The sequence below is a fragment of the Passer domesticus genome, chromosome 7, assembly GCF_036417665.1.
Source record: "Passer domesticus isolate bPasDom1 chromosome 7, bPasDom1.hap1, whole genome shotgun sequence".
Classification (NCBI taxonomy): Eukaryota; Metazoa; Chordata; class Aves; order Passeriformes; family Passeridae; genus Passer; species Passer domesticus.
In genome coordinates, this window is record NC_087480.1 from 58,603,814 (window position 1) to 58,625,822 (window position 22,009).

The 22,009-nt window shown below is 39.1% G+C and overlaps 1 protein-coding gene across 30 annotated transcripts in view; it reads right to left on the reverse strand.

Moving 5' to 3' along the window:
* The window catches only part of DAB1 (DAB adaptor protein 1), a 406,138-nt gene that overhangs the window by 77,668 nt on the left and 306,461 nt on the right, over positions 1-22,009 (reverse strand). The gene's annotated exons all lie outside the window — the stretch shown is intronic.

Genomic DNA, 22,009 nt, shown 5'->3' on the forward strand with positions numbered 1-22,009 from the left:
ATTTCCTATCTGCTATCTTTTTGACTCTAATCCCTTGCAGCATGAAGGCATTATAGAACTTTTGCAACTTTTTTTATTTATTCCATTCTCCAGTTCTGTGATCCTGTTGACATTAAGGGATAGGCAATTAATTTTTCTCTGTATGGTGAGAAAAGATAAGAAGAAATCAGCTAAATTTACAGGTCAGAGATTAAAGAGAACATTCAGTCCTGCACTTGGACCACAGGAACACCTGGCCACTGCTTCACTGAAATTGTTGTAAGAGCATCTTAGTGAACCTCTGGCATGGTCCAGACCTTACCTCTGGGACTGCCCAAGGACTTTCGAGCCTCTAATTCTATAAAATCATGTCAGATTAATTTTCTACTTTTATAATGTAATTTTCTAATTTTATCATTCTCATCACTTCTATGAAGAGGGGAAGCCAGAAAGTGGGGAAAGATTCAAGTGAAGGTTTCCACTGTGAGAAAAGTTGCAACACCATTAGATGTTCATCATTAGTTGTTAAATAATACACATAAGAGATTAAAAGACTAAGTTAACACAAAATTGCTCATACTTGCTGAAATCCATGTCAGGTCATAATTTGAACAACCAAATTTTCAAGATCTTCTTTGGGAATAAATATTTCAAGGCTAACTTTTACAGCATACTAGAAAACAAAAGTAAAACCTGAAAGTCTACAGAAATATATCCTCATTCTCATAACATACAGAAAATCAAAAGCACCGAAAAATAAAGATGAAGGCAAATTAAAGGTATAAATAAAATTCAGTAATAACTTTGTATTCACTTCCTTTTCCAAGTACTACACTTTTATTAATTGCCATCACACCTGTGAGAAAGCAACAACTCAGCTTTGTCTTATGGGCTGTCCTGGTCTCAGCTGGGATCATTTCTTTTTGTGCTTAGTTACCAGCTGGGCTTACACCATGACATGGGCTGTGTTTTATTTTTCCTAATCAAAGGCATTTTAATTTAATTAGCCATTCTGTTGTAATTTTTCCTCTATTCTTTTTTACAATTACACCATTCCCCTTGCAGAGCAGCAGAGGGGAGGGAGCTTCCATCACTCCCACGTCCCACAGGCTGTCAGTGACATCCTGATCTCCCTCTGCACTGGTACTCACTGCTCAGTGCCACTGGCACCTCTTTCTCCATCACGAAGAAAGATGAACAGCCCAGGTAGTCAGGTTCAATTTCACTCCATAGATCAGCTAACTAAGAGAGCTGCAGCAGAGCATAATTTACATCCCCCGTCAGAAGTCTGAGCGTAGCTGACAGCCAACTTCACACAGCTTTGTCTGATCTTAATCCATCCCTGCACTCTGAGTTCCAGCAGCAACAGCTCAGCCCAACTGAAACCTTTTAATGCCTCCCCTACAACACAAACTGCTCCACTGCTTGAGAAAAGCATCTTCTTTATGGAAAGAAAAAAAAAAACAAAACCAAAAAACCTCAAAAAACCCCAACCAAACCAACATAGCACAGAAAAATATAGATTAAGCATTCAGCTGTAACAAGCAAAGTGAAATCCAAGTAAATGTTCCCCAGGTGAGTTTGCTAAAAAAGGGGCACATTTTCTTAATTCTGAGTAGTTTAATACAATTTTTGAGAAGCAAAAGTTTGTCTTTTTTAATTAGTACCTTCAGCTTTGAGCAAAGCACACTCAACTTTGCAGGCAGCACTGCTACAACAACACTTAACCAGGCTGAGCCTTTCCACCAGCAGTGTCCAATGGCTCACCTAAAAATGGCTTTGCATTGAAATAGTATTAATTACAACTGATACTCTCATACTTGATAAAAAAACCTGCAGTTTTCCCCTGTGCCTGTCGAGTGACAGAACCCAGAGCAGCAGCATCCTCCTGGAACTGTCACCCCACATCCAGCTCAGGATCCTTCACAGCAGTGAAGCTGAGTGACAGTGAGTTAAAATTCAGCTTTTAACTCACGTTGGAGATTGGAAAGTCAATGAAAACCTTGTTTCTTTCGGAGCCATTAGTGCTCAGTGCTTCTATAAGAACAGGTAGAGCTGCTTGAAATGCTGGAAGCTCATAAACACCTGAGAGGGGAGCCTCTGCTGAGGGGAAAAGGCTTTACAGGCAGGAGTTTGGCTGGTGTCTTTTAATACAGAAAACCAGCATTCTCTTCTGTAAAATCAGTATAGTTTATCTGCCCTTCAGTGATTCACAGGACAAACCACAGAACTTTTTATCAGATCATCAGAGACATCACCTAACCACATTCACACGTGGGAAGATTCATGCTCAGACAGAACAATCTTTGCTCCTTTAACTGATGTTATTTAGTAGCTAAGAAGCACAAAAGCCTGACTCTGGGTGTCGAGTCCATAATTTTCCATCACTGGATTTCCAAGATTTACATCTGTCATAAATATCAGAAACATGAATCTTGGAAATCAAATATTAAAATGAGGGATGATACTGTGATGCACTGCAGCACAGGCAAATTGCTGTCATTTCCTGAGAGGTGGCAGCATTTCAGTGGTGGCTGATTGCTTTATTATTTTTACATTCATTGCCCATCACTTTCATTTTTAAGAAGTGGCTCTAACATAAAATTCCAAAATGCACCGTTCACAATGGGCAGAGGGCACATGTGATTTTTGTGAATTCCTCATCTTTATTTAGTTTTAAACTTTGTACAGTACTTTGAGATGTGGGATAAAAAAGATACACATCCACCTCCATAGGCAGAATTTATAGATGTATACAGCATCTCTACTGATATTGTGTTTCAGTATGCCCAAAATATGTCCTGCAATGGAAACCTTAGAAAGTTACCATTGCCAGTTTCTTGTAGAGCAGATTCTCAAAAATACTTCTTAAATATACCTACTCATCTGCCCTTTCCATTCCAGAGAAAGAGAAGAAGGATATTTTCATTTTTGGTGGAATAAACTAATGGAAAAATACCTGCCTACATCCTTCAATGGAAGCAGCTGTTGATACACACTTCATTACCATCAATTGGAATGTTCTGTGCTTAACAAAATATTATCACAGTGGGTTGTTTTTCACAGGGGTGTGAAACATCTGAATGTTAATCCCCCCGTGTTTATTTGATTACTGTTCACTATGTGTTCCTCCTTGTACACTAAAGATTTGCTGGAAAACTCCTTGCTTGAATCACGCTTTCTGTACAAAAAGGTTATTTCTGTGTCCATCCCCACATGGGATTTTCCTATGAATTTTATTTACTGCAAGAAGGGGAACCAAATAAAAAAACAGTTCCATGACTACTACCCACACTGAGTGGGAAAACACCAACAGCACAAGTCATGGCTTTTAAATTGTGGCTTTAAGAGAGCTCAAAGTCCTCTGACATAATTTTAAAAAGGTGAGATTCCCCATATATGTAATTTGCTTTGATATCCTTGTTATTTGCTCCAAATCTTCCCTTCTTCTGCAACTGCAATCTCATTGTTCCGTATGTGATTTCTCTAAGTGCAAAGGGAACCAGGAAAAGTGGTTTTCTATTCAGTGTCAACACACCTGATGGCAAAAAGCAACCCAGCATTGTGTGAGTAACAGGAGCACTTGGCACAGACAGTTCCCAAGCGTCACCAGACCTTCACAGTCACTAATTCTCCTTTCTATATTGGATCCAAACCATTTGTGGATGCCCTGGAACTCCATAACCACACAAATACAGAGCCACTGACAGAGCCCAGCATTATTAAACACCTCCAAGCCTCCCTTTGGTTTCCTAGACAATGTGCAAAGGTGAGGGAAGAATAAAGCCACCCTTCAAGCTGCCATAAATCCTCTCTGATAAGCAATCAATGCCTGAAAATTATCCTCAGTCCAAGTTCAGTTAGGAGAAACCACTTTAAGGCTCTTTCTCTCAGGTTATTTCCAATTCCATGGCAGCAAAAGGAGGTTTATTTTCCTAACAGGTTATTCTAGAAACCTTCATGGGAAGTCTGTTATGGAAGAATATGCACAGAGAAACTTTTTCTCAGGCAAATCTCAGACTACTGTGAACAAGGATGGAAGTGTGAGTGGGGTTGAGAAGGATTTAATAAAGGAAGGAATAACTGAGGCCATGGAGGGCAAGCCAGGCTTTTAGAAGGCCTCTCAGATGTAGTCAGATGCACTTTTCTAGCAACACCTCCCTAAACCAATTAGGGAGAAAATCCCAGCAAATGGAGACCCAAAAAAAGATAAGGACAAGGCAAATCAAAATAGATGCTGCAGTTCAGTGAGGCTCCTGACACGGCAGGGAAGCAATATATTTCCATCCTTGAAACAAATACACTGACATGCCTGGTGACTGACCAGTGTGTAAATTGTGATTTCAATAAATACATGAAGCTTTGTTTCAAGATTACAAAATGCTTCTTCCTGTAATCCATAAAAGTTAAGCTTTGGCTCTTTTCCATTAACTGCTCTGATCTATCTCATCCTTGTGGCACTGCTTATGCACCATCACCTCTACTCTGCATTGCTGGAATTGCTCTTTACCTGCAGCCTCTGGAAAAGCATTGCAGAAACATTATATTTAGACAGAAATGGAAAAAAAGACTGTAATGATGCCAAACTGCAGTAATTAAAGTGAGACAAATTAAATTGGGAAGACACTGAAAGACAATTTGCTTGAAGTAACGTATTTCAGCCCACCTAAGGAAAAGAAAAATCTAAACAGTTTTTCATTTAGGGTTATGGTTAATTATTTATGAAGGTAAATCCATAAAGCCTAACAGCTGTATTAGAGAAATCTTCTGCCTGTGCATTTGCAAACACTGCAATTCCCACACTCCCAAGTTACTTCTGGGCTGTAAGTTTTGATGGGGAAGTGAGGAAGAACAAAGATTTTTCAGGAATATCCCACTAAATCTAATTTGGAAAGGAAAAATTTTGATTTAGATTGAGACTATAAAAGGACTTGAAGAAAACCCAAGTGTGGTGTGATTAGAGCTCCAATACTGGTGAAAAAAAATTCCCATTTGGGTGTTTTAAACTATAAAGGATTCTCAACATGCAAGGGATGTTCAATATAAAGTGACAAATTTAAGATATTTTCAAGGCAATCACTCAGTTTAGGAAAAATGCACCACTAAAAGTTCTTGATTTGCTGCAAGAATTTTTGTAAATAATTTAAGGAAATACGTGAAATTACAGACCAGTTATTATGGCTAATTTGATTCAGCATCACAGCATTCCTCAAAGGGAGACAAGTCAGAAATATGAAACTGTCAGAACTTCCTTAAAACTCAAGCATGATACAGCCTAAATCTGCCACACAGCTGTAAAAAAAAGTGGAAGAAAAATTAAAAAGAAACCTAAAACAAGGATGACATGATTTCTGTGTGCGCCTTTTGGGACTTAAAGGCAAAAAAGAAAAAAAAAAGTCATTTTCTGCCAAAGTTATTTGACGGAAGTTATTCAATCCCAAATTTCCTTTCTATCTGCCTTGGGCAGAATTCTCAATTTCCTACAAGGAGAGTCCAAAGTGGGTTTGGAGCTCCCTGGCACCTCCGGAGCTGTGCAGATCCAACACCTGCCCCTGAAGCCGCCTGTCATTTTCCCCGATGCCACTGACACACTTTCCCTACTTTTCTCTCTTTGTTAACTCATAAAGGGAAAACTGGAAAGAGAGCAGCTTCTGCTGCAGGCTGGATTCATTAGGAATGTCCTGACAATGTGCTGCCAAACGAAGGGAGGCAAAACTGCTTCAGAAAAACTGTGAATATTTTTGTGTTTTAATTGTTTTGTGCTGCATATTTTACCTGTGGGAGATGAAAACATTTACAGCCTTCCACGTGTTTATAGAAAGATGTACATCTCTATCAGAGACTGAGGGGGGAAAATGGGTCCAAAATGAGAGAAACAAAGGTGAAGAACCTGCAACAGCTCAGAGCAAGAAGGATTTAATCCAGCTCCAACTCCAACAGCAGTTGGATTTCTGAAGCAGCTTTTCTCCTTTCTCCTCAGTAGCAATTTCTTCCAATTTCTATGAAAATAAAAATATTAGAGAAATTCCTCTTTCCTCACATTCCACAGCCACTTTGCCTTTTTCACTAACAAAGAAAATCGTGTGCCTGTGTGCTCAGCAGCTACTTGGGTGTTAAATCCTTACCTGCTCCTCTTCCAAAGCCCTTCCAACACGGGGCTTGCCACATCTGTCTTACTGCCAGAAGATTTTCACAGCATTAAACTGCCATGTCTACAAACCACATTGTGTTGACCATTCTGAAAACTAGAGACACCTCACACTGAAAGGTGCATTTATTCACATTTAAAAGATAACCAGAGAAATCACTGACATTAATTTATTTCCCTCCAAGAATCCTTCCCCACCCTGTAAGCAGCAGACCTGGAGTCACATATGTTTATTCTTACAGCCGGGGGACCAAAATCCCTTCACAATGACAAGATATTTAAAATCTCTTCTTCTTAGAGAGCCAGCTTTATTTCAGGCATCTTAAAGAGAAAATCACATTCCCTCCACAGAGTGCTCCTTTAAGAGCCTGGATGTGGCTGATGCACTGCCCAGACCCCAGCAGTAACTGGAATTTAAAGCTTTTAGACAATCTGCAGCTTTGTCTACACTGCAATATTTTGTGGGTTTCTTGCCTAGCTGGAGTGGGGAAAAACCCCCAAACCTTCATCTTGAGGATAGTGCTATTTTTTTCCTAATTTTGTTTATCTAAATGTTGTGCCATGGACAGGCAGCTGGGCCACCAATTCCCTGAAATCGCTGCCATGTCCCCTGCCCTCAGCTATGTCACCAGAGCACTCACACACTAATGAAAGTGTGTGAATACATCATTCCAAAGTGTAAATTCTAGGAAAAGACATTTCCATATGGGTTTCAGCTAACAACAACTGTAATTTAAAATATTGTCTTGGTTTAGTAACTTCCTGGAATTTGTCTGCACTGATTTCAGCAGATTTATTTTGACACAACTGAGAGCTGAGCCCACCCCACTGAACATGCAGACCTTTTGCATTATTACAAAGCAGAGTCCCCAGCAAATTTGCTTTAAGTGGGGCAGCCCTAGCAAACCAGAAAGTAATCCTCTCCTCCTAATTTCCCACAAGAGTGTGAACATTTTGTGGAAGGCTTCTGGATTATGTGAAATCTCCCTGAAGAATCTTCACCCTGGAGCTTAATGAATGACACCACACATCAGAGAGGAGCCAGACAGAATATATCTGTAATATCTGTAAACTATCCTCTGATCAATCCCCTACCTCAAAAGTCAAATTAGAGAAGTAATTTTATAGGAAGATGTTTATTCCCCACATCTTTCTTTACAGGAAACAGCTTCTTCCTTAAAGTCAAAATCCTTGATCATGAAGTGAGTCCCTGGTTGTGTGCCTAATTCCATAAAATCTCTGTGTTCAGAGAAACCCCAAGTGCCAGGTTTGGTTTGACTTTTCCTGCCAGCATCTGGAATGCAGCAATTCAGCATCTGGAAAAGTAAAAAACACCCACTGGAGCCAGTGGTGACCCTGGCCAGTAAAAAGAGCAACCTGGATAGCAAGAAACCAAGGCCCACAGCCAAGATAACTTCAAGTTATTCGATATTGATTCAACATTAAAATCCTCTTTGTTCTACTAAAGTCAAAATGAAATATTTTTATGTATTTTGAGCCTTATTAAAACCTATTCTTCCTTTTTAAAACAAAACTTAATTGAAACCAGATAGAAGAAGAAAGCTTCATTTATCACAAAGTGACATTTTGTAATTAAAATACAGTTCAGAACAAAATGTTTAGCTGCAAAGGCGTGAATTTTCCCTTCTTCACCGTTGCTGCCAACTTGCTATTATTATGAGTGCAGTTAGAACCAGAAAACTGGCTGTTGCTTCTTTTCATGAAAATTAACTGGAAGGCAAGCAGGGATTGCTTGTCAAGAAACAAGATGCCAATTTGCTCTCTTTTTAAGGCATGGTGGAGATGCAGTGCCGTGACCACGCACTGAGTCCTGTGGGGCTGGTCCATAGCTAGTGACAAGTAATTAAAAATGGCAACAATTCCTTCTCCTTTCTTACTCTCGCTTCCTTGAAGGCTCCGTTTTCAGGTCAACATATCTTTTATTGGCACAGTTGCTCTTCCTCTAAACATACCCTCAAGTTCACAAGGCTTTTCAGAGACAGCAGTACCCCCCAGAATAATTCTGGAAATCTGGAACTTTCAGTTGCAGGAGGTTAAAAGCAGGAAAGAAGCTTGAGGTTATGGCAACAAATCTGACCATTCTGAAATTTCTGTATGGGTCTCTAACAAAAGAATCAGGCTGGGTTTAGAATGGAATCTTTAGAATTTTCATTTCAGAATGGAAAAGATTCCATTGTAAAATGAAAATGAAAGATTCCATACTAAAATTAACATTATACATAGTGCACATGAGCACTGCCTTTTACACTCACTTCTTGTGCTGAAAGGGCTCTGCTTGTAATAACTATAAGCTGTTGTAAGCTGGAAACCCAAAGCTGACTGACAAATTACTTTGGAATATACCAACTCATTCATTCCTTTTCCTAAAACAACAATCTGTGTGCTGGGAAAATCTCTGTGCGTATGCACAGCAGAAATAAATACAAACCTTCTCATGGAGGCACAGAACATGTACAAGAAAGTCTCATTCCTCTAAGCAGAATGGAAAAGGGAACAATCATTTCCATGGAACCTTCCACTCTGAGACACAAATAAAAGGAGCAGAATTTGGTTTCAAAACCTGCCAGTGAACTCAGAGTGATGAAAACACTCTTGCTCTCCTCACCAAGTGAGCGTGCTCCCAGGGCTCTGAAGTAGGTTAATCCCATGATTACAGCATTTGCAGAGGTTGGCGATGCTGCTCCAATCTCCTGCCGTACTTAGACACCAAATGAATAAAAATGCCTCTGGGACAAAGGTTAAGTACATTAAAGAAGAGTCATATGAAGCTTTAGCCACACCTCTGTCAGACACAAGAAATGAAAACCTGCAGGATCCAATGGCTGGAGATACTCAGTGGTTCAATGCTTTTTGCACAATCTTCCCATCCCTAACACTGCTTAGGAGGTTTTTAAAAAGGGAGCACAAAGAGCACCTCCAATCACACAATGAGTGTTGGGATTCACTGCCCTGGAGGGATCCAGTTCCCTTTCCAACCCTGTGTGTGAAACACCATCCTCTGGAGGAATTCCACCACTGCCAATGAAAGCTCTGGTCCAGCTGTGCATTCACTGGGACAAGGCTGTTCCAGCTGCCCTCCAGACTCTCACATCTAATGGCTGAATTCCAGACTCGGAGCTGAAATTTTCACGAAAGAAAAGTTTCCCTCAACAATTCTGACTTAGCTTTCACTTAATACTACTCACTACTAGGCTTGAGATGAGTAAATGTATAAATTAATGTAACTAAGTAGATGAAACACTGATAAATAGGAACATATTAATTATGAAATCTCAGACCTCAAAGCCCATCACACGCAGCAGATCAAATGAGGACCCTGCTCCAAATGCTGGCAAAGGAACTTTCAGAGGTGATGCACTTGGAATATTTTGCCTTGGTCATAAGCAGCAAAAGCATATTAATGTTTTCTAGACATGAGAGTCCGGCTGACTAAGCACCCATATTCCAGGGATGCTTAGTTTATATAAACAGCACTGGCAAGAGGGAACTGCTTGTGCTATACACTTACTAATTAAGATAATTCACTTTTGAGTGTAAAAATACTAAAATTATTTTCTTGGGAGAAAACACCCAGTTCCTTCTTCCAAGTCTGTGGGTTTTTTTCTCCTCACAGACCCCCATTTACAAATCTTTCCGCTTGTCAGCTCTGAATAACTTGGTAAAAAAATGGTATCTAAAGGGTTTTGAGTTTAATGCAGGCCAATAACCTTGAATATTTTAAAGCAGCTAGAAAGAAGCTTAACCACACATTTCAGCAAGTCTAAAGAGACATAATTTGAAAGGTATTTATAGCTAGTGCCTCTTTATTTTCACATCTCAGGCTTTTAGAACCTTTGCTCTAAACCTAAAGGGGAAATTTTCCCCCTTTGAACTGGGTTGCTTCAAATGGAAACTTCATTGCTAACCTTAGAGAATTCAGTCTCCTCCAAACATCATCTGCTTTGAGAGAAAAAAGTAAATCAGCTTGTGTTTGGATATAATTAGTGTGAAATGACAGAAACGACAAAATCTGGCCTGCAGAGGTTATGGGGCATTAACAAAAGATGATGTTGTAATAGTTTAGACTTATCTGCTAGAGATTGCCTGTGTGGAACAGAGCAAGAAGAAAGCACAGAAAATGTAACGCTGCTTTCACAGAGTTCATCTGATGGTCAGTGAACTCACACAAGCTTCAAGTTACATTTCTGAAGGTAACTTCACATTCCTGAAAAAACACATGAAGAGATGCACCTTTGGTGTCTTTTCCCCCATCTCACTCTCCAACCAGAGCTTTCCCCTGTGATCCAGCAGTGGAAAACAATCTCATATCCACTGCACAAATTTAATGAAACATAAAAGTCTTCTTTGATAACTTCACTCAAAGGTGTAGCTCCGACTTTCTCACTCTTGTGTTGGCCAACAGTTCCAGATGAGCTTCCTCGTTATGAGATATTCTAAACCAGATTAAATGTCCATAGAACCTCCCTGGAAGCTGAACTGTGAGAAAATGGTGAAAAACAAGTTAATTTTCACACAAGGCTTCCTATTTCCTCAGTTGGCAACATTTTACTACAAAACTGGACTCCAGTAGCAATTGTCAGGTTACTTGTTACAAGTGACATCTGTCAATCTTAACAGGCAACAGGAAATACATTTTCCATAGTGTGTTTATAGAAGTGTTTACTGCCCCTTTAAATTTGCAATGATTACTTCATTACCAAACAAACATAAATCTCCCCTCAAAATCATTTTTTGTAATTATATTTTGTCTTAAAAACAGAGGAGTTTAATACAAAGACATGAAGTATTTCATATCAGCACACAATAATTTCACATACTAAAAATCCAATATCTGACTGCTCTGTGGACATTTAACCCCAAATAATTGGTTCCACCACAAGATTAAAAAAACCCAAACCCAAACCTCCTCTTTATCTTTATAATCTTTTCAGTACACCAGCAGTTTATGCATTGAATAGAATATGAGGAATTACTGAGTTAAGAAATTACTGGAGAGAGTTTACTAGGTTTTTAAATATATGAAATATATATTTACTTTATCATTATTTGCTTAAATGACCATGTCCCTGAAAATGGTTGTGAGATAATTTAAAATGAATGAACAGTGAAATTAAGATAAAATCCTAAAGGTTTTTAATAAAATAAAGGTTCATTGCTTCCATGAGATCTGACCCCAGGAACCTTGTTGCTGTCTTTAAATATGTCTGCATAAAAAAACCCCAGACATGATCCCCACAAATTATCATTAAAGTGAGCTTTCAGGCTGGTAGGATTCCTTTCAAGCTATTTTTGAACACCCAAGCTGTCTTTGTTTCACTGAAGTAAACATCTAGCACTGAGTGGGACCACTCTTGTAGGAAATTACTTGGCCTAAAAGGAATTATTATTAACTAGCATTGTCCTGGACCTCATTGACATACACACATGCAGATGAGCTTCAAAGTATGGGCCTTTCCATCATTTTAGAGTCAGATAATCTCTGATAAACCTCAGTGTCACTAAAGATTGTACATTCCCCTATGCTCTAACCCTGGGATCATGTTAAGCATCTGCATCTTAACCAACTCTCAGTCTCTTTTCATTTGTTCCTCTGCCAAATTAATCCCTCCCAAATCCTGCTCTGACTGCACTCCTCTGAGGGCATGCACTGATGTCCAGTCATTCACACTATTCATTTTAAACTTTATTCAGAGATATGTACGAAAAGAATTTCTCTGAGATGTAAAGAATTTAGATTCAGATTTCATCAATAGCCACATACCCACATTCAGGCTTGGGTTTCCTGCAAACAACGCATCAGCTCCATCCTGAGTGCCAGGCACAGACAGCAGCCCCAAGTGCAGCACATTCCCTGACCACTGTCCTCCCATTCTCTGAGCAGGACAAAGGTCTCCAGGAAACAGCAAGATGAGCTCAGCTCATTAAAAACTGTATGAAAATGTGTATCCTGAAGGGATGTTAAATGAGGCTTACACAGGCAACTTTGAGGCTCTGCTTCCTTAGAATTTTAGTGCTTAACCTTAGAGCCCCGGCATTTCTTTAATGCAATTAAACAGAGGCATAGATATAATGGATTGCTTTAGTTATAGTATAGCACAGGGAAGGAAAATAGGCAAGAGGGATAAAGAATTCTGTAGGTAGCTTTCATTTTGATCTCCAGTGTCTCTCAAGCACTGCCATCCTTCTGACACGCTCACCACAGCAAAGGCTGTGTTCTTCCACATCCAATTTTACTGGCGAGGGCTGGTAACATGATTTTTAAAGAGACATTTCAGATAGGTGCATTTTTTAAAAAGAACTATAAGCCATAAATATCCTATTAAACACAGCAAACACTGAACACACAAGGTAACCATGTCAATATTAAACTTAAGCCATGCCTGAGTACAGAGTACACCCAATTTCCCTGGTGCATTTAATTCACTTTATGTGACTTTGGACATTTGAATTTAATTTAAAACTTACACAGGCAACACAAGGCTGCAAAAAAAAGAATGGTTCATCCGACTACTACTGGTGTTTTTGCCTTCCACCTAGTTATCAGCACATTATTGTGACGTGTGAATATTACCCTCTTATTACTTTCAAGGCAATTTTATATTTAAAATGAAATTAATAGTTAACCTCAAAAGACTGCACTTAATTTCATTTCACTCCCTGAATCATCCTTTTCACTACACAATTCTCCCTCTAACTAAACTAAGAGCGTAAGAGGTGTAATTATAGATCACAGATTAGCTGTTCAGCATTTGCTGGTGGTTAAAGCAGGGTAGACTTAAAAGTTGGCTCCAGAGGAAGCTGCTGCTCCTGTCACTTGTAGAAGAATCTGCTGCGAAATGTTAATATTTAGAAATCAAGGCTGGAGCTGTCTGTGCTTTTGGACAACTTGAAGGATATCCTACAGCCACTGAAACCACTGGGAGAAGAAAAATTCCCCCAAACCCCGTAGCTCACCAGATTCTGTTACCTCCAATGGAAGATGCTGGAAACACAAATATACCTTTTTTTTTTCTTTTGTTCCACTCCCAACAACTTTTGTGTTGATGGAGCAACAGCTTGTTTGCTTCCCTGACTGCCCCATCACAAAGAGAGACGACACATCCTTCCCACCTCTACTTCAAACTTGATCTACTGGGAGCAAGGACAGGCAGTGTTGGGACTCTGCTGCCAAATGACAATCCAGCCTCCTCCTCCTGTTTTTAATGCTGCTTTGCAGCAATGAGTAATGCTGTCTCTGGGAAATGGAAGTGAAAGCTACTCTGTTCTTGTCAGAATAATAATGGATATTGTGTTGGCAACTATTCTCCCGCACTGCACAACTGCATAAATGAAAGGAATTGGGAAAAGCCAATACTGGAGTAAATAAAGGGGGTAAACTGCTGCTTGCAAATAAGTGATAATTGGGTTTGGTGTTTCAGCCTGGGCAGTGAGAACAGGATGAACACAGTGTCTAAATCAGAAGTGATTTCAACCCCACTGATCATCTGTGGAGAGAGGCTCTGGGGAGAGGCTCTGGCTGCTCAGGAGGCTCAAAGCTGAAATATTTTAAGAGGTTGAACATCTCCACACGAGGTTTTACAGCCAGAACCAGACTGAAAAGGGCCTTTGGTAGCTCTCAGGTTTATCTCAATACTGGGATGTCCCAATACTGGGCTATCAGCTCCCTGCCAACTCTTGTTGCGAGCAGAAGGAAAGAGGTCAATGAACATTCAAGTACATTCCTTTCTTTTCCATACAAAAGACCCCCACAAACACATTACTTAGTTAAGCAAACTAAATATTGTCACACATGCAAAACCAAGCAAATGTAAAAGCAGAGAAATGCTCTTTTTCCTGTCCTTATGCAAACACTAGCTATTACATATAATAATGTTTAGATAAAAACAATACAAATAGGATGTCATTATTTGTGAGGGCATGTTTATCTCTCATTCACTTTCACGAGAAATGTTATGCTTCAACACATTCCCAGAATCACAGAATAAACTGAGTTGGAAGGGAATCACAAGGAACATCCACTCTACCACTGGACAACCCAAATACATTTTATGTATATATATTACCTTTATTCTGGAGGACCAATAATGTCCACATTGATCCCATACACAGAATCATGCATGAGGATCACAGCCACATCTTTTCTTCATTTCTAAGGAGCACAGTGAATGTCTGCCCTGACATATTTATCACAGGAAGTCTGAGCCTATTACTTGGCCAAATTCCCTACATATTTCTTTGAACTCTTTAAGAGGAATATACCACAAGGCATGAATAAAGGGCTTACAGTTTCTGTAACAGTATTTCAAAGTGGCACCAATTCTGTGGGCGAGTTTTTCTTAACCAGAAGTGGTCAGATCTAAATAAACATTTCTAATTCAGGCTGTTTAAACACACAAACCAAACCCTGCATGTGGTCTGTTAACTTGCATATTCCTGCACAGTTTTTTCTTCACAAGCTGATTAATGAAATTACTGTGATGTCAGCAGTGAGAGAGTGAAATGTGCTGGTTTAAAACACAAAATAAGAAACAGGATTCTCAGATTACACACCAAGCTCTGCCCTGATTTGTGCTGTAATCTTTGGAAAGTAAATGAGAGATCAGCACTGGCTTTTGATGCAAGGATCTAACCATCTCTGAAATCAATTTGCATTTCCCCCATATGTATATAGGTCAAGAAAGTTAAACAATTTCCATAAATTACATAAAATTATATAAGATTGGAGGAATTTTCCCTAGTAATGTGAAAAGGTATACACTGCAATAATGTGGACACCAATGCTAGGTGTTACCTGTTTATTTCAGGGAAAATTAGTGAGAAATTTAATAGTGGGATCAAAGCACTATTCCAAATTTACTTGTGTTTGATATCCCTTCAGCAAAATGGGAGCAGTTATCAACACAGCTGATATCTCTAATCTGTATTATACAAGTGAGAAAACACTTTACTGCATTTTATGCGAAATTCTGCAAGTAATAATAATGTTGATGAAAAAGACAAAATGTTTCAGAAAACTACAAATGCCCAAAAGCACGTAATGCAACATGCTAACAGAAATGTTATTCATTAATATTTATTAGGCAAGAAAATATCTTTGGATGAAGATTGCTACAAAAATATTATCATCACCAACATACTTGTCCCTGTAGAATATTCTTCTGTGAGCCATATTAGGAAACTTCTACTTATCCAAACCTCTGGAGGTATTTTAGCTACTAATCTGGATGAATTAGGTCACTCCTGCTCAGTTATTCATTACACAATAGAATTTTCTTCCCTGAACTCTCTAAACAAAAGTTTCCATTTACAAAAGTTCTAACAAGAATTTTGCAATTTTGCTGAGAGTCTTTTCAATGACTACAAGCAGAGAAAAGGTTTTGCTGAAAATTAATTGATTTGTTTAGAAGTTCTAGTTCCTTATCAGCCCCAGCCTCACTTTCTCAGTATTTCAATCAGATCTCAGGGATAGTTTTAGAGCATAGGAAGATGCAGCCAGAAACAAGGTACAGCACAGGATGCACAGGAGATGCTCACAGCAGATCTCCCAGTGCAGAGCACTGGAGCACAGCTACACCCACCTGTATTTATGGACTGTTACATGACTCAAATCCTCTCTGGAATATGCATTGCATTGTTCTCCTGATTAACACTTTAAACTGAAATGCTTTGATGACTGTTAAATCATTGAGAAATCATAATAGAAGCTCTTGAGAAATGCTGTTCTTAATATTCAACAGATTATTGATTCCTCTGCTGAGGAGCAGCAAAGTAACACCAGCCCCAACCTTAGTTTAGGCAGATTTCCCTCAATTAAATACAACAATAAACATCATATCTGCAATAACAGACAACATCCATCACCCCCAAAGAATCCTTCAATTAACAACCACAGACCCCCTTTGGTACATGGTATTTAAAACAGAATTCATGAGCTCCCTAATTGATGATAGGTTATTGGATAACCCTTGTTAATTATAGCTACACAATGTCAAAATTAATGATTTTCCCACCCCCTTTCAACTTGAGAATGAATTCATAACTTATATCAACTCACAAAAGACGTGCAATTAATATTGTCAGTAATCATTTCACAAAAGAGATTTGTTAAAGGCAGGCATGTGGACACAATTAGTGTATCAATTAATGTTGCTGTTACTTGATCTATAAATTATTGAAAAACTCATAGCTACTGCAAGGAGACAAAGCAAATCCACTCCCAGTCAATGAAAGAAGCTCCTCTGTTCATTACTCTTTAGATCACATTTAAATTTTGCTGGATTCCATGAATCTTAGCTACATAATCAGAAAAACAAATGAACCTATACCAATGTGACATCTTGAAATGCCTCATTATGGTGATGATGCTTTAATTGTTGATAGTTGACCACAAAGTTTTTAAAAAGAAGTTAATTCATTATAAAAGTAATCCACCATCACTATCCAATTCATTAAAAATGTAATCCACCATCATAGAAGTTATTAATTTAAACTGAAGCTCCAACCTGGAAACATAGCTGCAAAAACTGCACCAAGATCGCTGTGTGTCAGCAAAATTGTAACTTTTACATCCATCAGAAACCTCCATTCCACTCTGGAGTTTAGCAATGATTATTGCAAAGACTGGATTCAAATGAGGTCTAAGAAGCCCAAAAGAGGACTGAGGTAGCATCAGGCACCTCTGATGGAAACTGACAATGACAAAACACAACCTCGTTTAAAGGCTTCCTATCCCCAAAGGCTTTTAAACTAACTAGGTAGCTCCTGTTTGATCTTAGTCTGACAAGAGTTTTGCTCCTGGGGATGCAAAGGTTTTCCTTTAGATAGTTAGACAGACCCCAGCCTCTCATTAGTGCTTAAAAGACCCAGGAAATAGATGTGACTCTGCCACAGGCCCAATCCGCACGCGAACGCTCCTGCAGCCACTGCTTTCCTTTTAATCAGCACTCAGGAGAGATAAAATGGGACAATTAAGCTTTTTGCCATCCCAAGAGGATCAGACTCACATCTCCCACCTCCAAGCCAGCCCTGCCATGCAAACCCCCTGATGTAAATAAACTCCTCACCTGGCATGAACCAGCTCTCCCTCCTGGAGCACGGCTTGGGCACCTGGATGTCCATCCAGCCTGGACACAGCGTCCAGCTCCAGGCCAGGAGAACTCCTCCAGCTCCAGCACAGCATGTCCCACCCTCCCTAAATGTTCCATTCCTACTGGCTGGGTGCAGCAATCCCCAGCTTGGCGCCCTGCCTGCTCTGAGCTGCTCCCAGATGCCACGTGCTTCCCACACGCTCTGGAAACCCAATAAACAAGGAAATCTCACCCAAGGAGCATCACCCCCATCATGCTGAGTGCCAACGTGCCCAAGCTCCTCTCTGAATGCACTTCCATTCTTCACAAGTCCCTGTCATTTTGAAAATTGACTCAGGAGTCTTACAAAGGGGATACAATGAGAGATGGAATTGCAGAACAAGCCCTAAGCTTCAAATAGAAAAAATACAGAATTTAAGTGCAAGAGAAAGAGATTAAATCTCTAGGAAAGTCCCCTGGCCTACCCTAAGCAGACTCAGATCTGTGCTAAAATTTGGTAGCCTGGCTCAATTCTTTACTGACCTCCCATTTCAATTTTCCTGTTCAGCTAATTTTGCGAGAAGGGATTTTCCCAGGCAGTTATGAGTGTGAATTCAACATCAATGCAACACATTTCCCCCAGAGAGGTTTCTAAATCAATTTTAATTCTGATAGGCTCAAGTAAATGTTTTCAATTTGATTCAATAATCTATACACACTTACAACAAGGCTTTTCCCCCATGTACTACAAGACAAACATGGTTTATGTTTCTAACAACTCCGGCTAATAAAAAAATTCTAATTTCCTATCCTGAACGATACAAACACACAATTTTTATTCTCTTCTTAATGAACCAGATGACATAAACAAACAAAATAACATCAGCATTTAAGAGCATTAGTTATATCATTAATTCTCTAAACACTTCTTAAAGAACATATGACTTCTAGCAAACTCATCAAAAAAAAAAAAATTATATCGCCAAAAAATGTCCTCAAATTGAGCTTTCTAAATCTCCTGAGAATTTTTCACTATTTCTACTTAGAGAGCAATATGAAACCTCTCCAGGATATCTTTTAAAATGTGAGCAAAAAAGATAATTACAAGGAAGTTACCAGCAGATATCAGCAAGAGTGGCATGAAGATTAGGGCTGGAGGTGGGGGATGGCAGAAATATAATCTCCTCTAATAACACCTAGTGCACTGTAAGCCTGTAAAATGGGATAAAGTGTAGGAAGGAGGGCTCTGGAGGTCAGGGTGAAACACTGGTCCTCAAGGGACAAGGAGCTTCTCAACACAGGGAGGAAAAAGTGACAATCTGGAGGGGAAGGGAGGTGCCTGGCTCACTTCTGTTCCCATAATGGCATTTCCAGGTCAGTTAAAATTCCACACCCCTTGCCAGGAGTGTGACCAGAAACACTTCTATAGCTCACCCAAACTTGGATCCATCAGATCAATATAGGCTGAATGGAAGGAAAAATGTGTACCTGATTTTTCAATAGCCTGCTTTTAAGGTTATCCAGGGTGATAATGTTAACACACAAAATTACAGTCTGATATGATCGTGTAAATATTGAACTTACCCAGAGAACATCAGAGCTCCTCAGCAGTGATTGTGTGCAAACAGCAGCTTCTGAGAGGTTTTGTATTTAAGTTCTTGACACTGCCTCACAAACCAGCTCAGATGACAGTGGAGACACTGCAGAGCTGGCGATGACCACAAAGCTCATGGCTGTAAAAACACCATGCCTAAGTGAAGTGTTCCAAAGGGAACTGCTCTGTATGTGACTACAGAAAGAGTTTTCTGTGTGTTCCCAGCACATCAAAGAAATATTTGGAAAAATATTTGCACCAGCATTGTCATTTGCCCCATCTGCAGTACAAATCAAACTACTTCCCTGTCACCCTAAAGTCAACAGTCCATGCAACAGAGCCTAAAAGCAGTTATATGAAATCCTAAAGAAACCTCAACCACACATTCCACCCTTCTGGCAGAGAGTTAGTGCATCCCAGCAGCAAGACTTTGCATTCACACTCACTAAATATCATTAAACTCCTCCTGGACTTTTTTCCTAACCTATCCAGGTTATTAAATTGTTAACTAATGACATCACAGTGGCTTTAACTCAAGGTAGGCACAATTACCACGAAATGTACAAGTCACTGTTTTCTTTTTTTTGGCCATTGTACATCAGTAAGAAGAGCTGCTCACATTTATCTGACACTTTATACTGCTTTATATCCACACATCTTACAAATCCTAGGAACTAAGCTTTGTTTTATTTCAAAACTCCAAATAAGAAACACCACCTTATTGGACGCTTATGCAGACAAAGAGAACTAAAGATTTAGCTGACTCTACACAGAAGATTTAGGCTGAGATCAGGAAAGGACCCAGTCCTATGCTCCATCTCCACCCTAATCCTCATCCCCTTAGAGTCACCCCAGACCTCCAGAGTGGGATACAAATGTGGGACACACATTCCGTGTGGTGCTGCGAGCTGCAGAAGGCAGGAGAACTACCAAAACAGTGGATAATACAGCAAAATAGGCCTGCCCCTGCTCTGGATGGAAGGGGTGCATGGCTCTTCCAGAAGAGCAACAAAAAACTGAGCTGAGAAAATAAAAAACGCCACAGCAGAAAAAATAAAAAACACCAGAGTTGAAATTTCTGTTTATACAGCAAAGACTGATTTCTTGGGAATACTCAGTTTCATTGCATAATCAAACTCATTGATTAGCAACATAAAAAACTTCATGTTAGCACTTGCTACCTGCCACTGCTCGCAGTTAATGAACTTGGGGGAAAAAAGGAAAAAAAAAATCCCAGTTTTTCACGTGTCCATCACTCCCACTATACAGAGCAGAGCTCCTTTGTTGGAACACAGGGAAGTGCATACAACTCAATGACAAGTAAATGAGCACACCAAGTTTCCTTTGACTCTGGTTCTGTGGGATTTGAATAGCACACAGAGTGTGCATTGTGTACCTTGTCTGAGTGAGCATTCACTGCCCCAGCCCTGGGGTGTATGCACTCACACTGCACACACAGCACCGAGCCACAGTAACCCTGGGGATGTGCCACTGCCATTCCCTGTCCCTTCCAGCTCTCCAGACGCTCACATCACTGCCACACAACGTATTTTATACTCCCCCTCAGCACTGAAGGTAATTTTCAGAATTTCCATTTGGGGGATAGAATCGGATTTTGGGCAGAGAAGTGCTCAGCTATTGGGATTTATGAAAATGTTTTTACAAGTTGGATGCTGAATATTTTATTAACATAAACATCAAGTTCCTAAAAAGAGTTGTTTGCTGGTTTCAAAAGTTTCAGCCTCCAGCAGAAGAAATAACATAGGAGACACACATCAAAAAGATGTTATCCATACTGCAAAGAAATGACATTTTTTAATTTCCTGCCTGCCCCCAAAAACTGAATGATCATACAACCAAACCACTTTAACTTTATTTGCCTTAAACATCTTAGATCACATTCTCATTTACATCAAAGTTCTCCTTTTCTTGCCTTTCCAGACTGGAGCTTTTTTATCTTAAATGAATCATTTTTGAGTTGTGTCTGTAGGCCTAGAGCAGTCATAAGGTTTTTAAACCATCTTCCTGAACAAACACTTGAAATTTTTTAATTGCTGTGTTTCCTACAAACTCTAGGATAAAGATTTCTGATACAAAAGCCAAAGGGAACACAAGGCCTTAGTAAATGTTTTGGTAGAATTGCTGCAGTAAATGGTATTGCTGCCCAGCATTTCAAGTTAACTATGAGTAAAATTTACATTATACATTATAAAGTTGCATTATACATGAGTAAAATTGCATTATACATATATAAGCAAAGATGAGATTTTTTTTTTTGTCTTAGAAAAATGGAAAAAACCTTCAGAAGTAAATGGCTAAATTACATATCCACAGAAAGAAAGAGAATAACAATTCTACAGCTCACAGGAAAGTTCAAATCTTGCTGTGTTGAGTATTAAAACTATGAAGTATGATTATTTTCTTTTTGGTTTATTTTTATTTGAGTAATTCATATTAAATCTGTTTTCAATCTCACTTTCATGTGCACATTTAAAAAATAACCAAATATGGCTACACAGAGCAATAAGAACTCCTATGAGAATTCAAGGTCTTGGGCTCCAAGTTCACCAGTACTTAAAACCATAAGCAATAAAAATACTAATAAAAATGCAAGGAGAAAAATACCTACTAAAAATCTTTAGGCAAGGATAAACACTAAATTCATATGGTCCCATTTCACACACTTATCACTCCAAAGAACAGCTCTGCAGTCTGATGCAAAATTGTAAATATAAATATGAACCAATCAACCATCATTTCTCCACAGTTTCTCCTTAATTTTGAGCTTTCTTCCTCCTCATTTATATTTCCATATACCAGATTACCACATTAATTAATCTTTCCACAGATTGCCACTGAGTTCTCCAACTTCACAATGTATCAGTAAAATTCAAACTCCAGGAAAAAGAAAGAGCATTTGAGCTCTGGTTAGTTCAAAACAAAGCAGAAAAAAAGCCATTAGAAGAAAATGTGTTTATCAGCAGAGAAAAAGAAAAGTGATCTTTTGTTGAGTAATTTTAAAAACAGTATTTCTCTCTGTAAGCCATAAATAATATGCAAATTTTTTCTCATATTTCAAAAGGATATATTTTTTATGTCAGAGAATCAAACCCCATATTTCTGTACCAGACTTCCACTGAGCTTAACAAATCCCACTTTCACTGAGCACACAGATAACACAAGAGCCACAGATGTGCCAAA